The sequence below is a fragment of the Aplysia californica genome, unplaced genomic scaffold, assembly GCF_000002075.1.
Source record: "Aplysia californica isolate F4 #8 unplaced genomic scaffold, AplCal3.0 scaffold00753, whole genome shotgun sequence".
In the NCBI taxonomy this organism is placed as follows: Eukaryota; Metazoa; Mollusca; class Gastropoda; order Aplysiida; family Aplysiidae; genus Aplysia; species Aplysia californica.
In genome coordinates this window covers 159,453-159,852 of record NW_004798023.1, presented here as the reverse complement: position 1 = coordinate 159,852, position 400 = coordinate 159,453, and positions in this window count along the sequence as shown.

Genomic DNA, 400 nt, shown 5'->3' with positions numbered 1-400 from the left:
GCGTGACCAACTTTGGAATTTTTTTTTCGCTCTACAAATCACGCACGGATCGCGAGACCCGCCTCGTACCCTTGTTTGGCCAAGCCTGAGCTACTTAGACTTCATTTCGTATCTCAGGGGCCGGTAGTTTTTAAGTTATTGAAGGCGAAGGACAGTGGCCCCAACTGGGGTTGAACAGACCGGAACTCGCGCTTTGTTTTTTTCTATACAGCTGATAGTAATCCGACAGTCGCATCGTAGTAACGGTCGAAGAAGTCGCATGAACAAGAATCACATAATTTAGCCGTTTTCTATACTTCTGTGCGTTTTACTAGTTCTAGTGTCTCAGAATATGATGTGTCTAATTGTTAGGATCCTGGATATGTAGGCCCTACCCGAACACGGCCCGAGTCGTAATTCT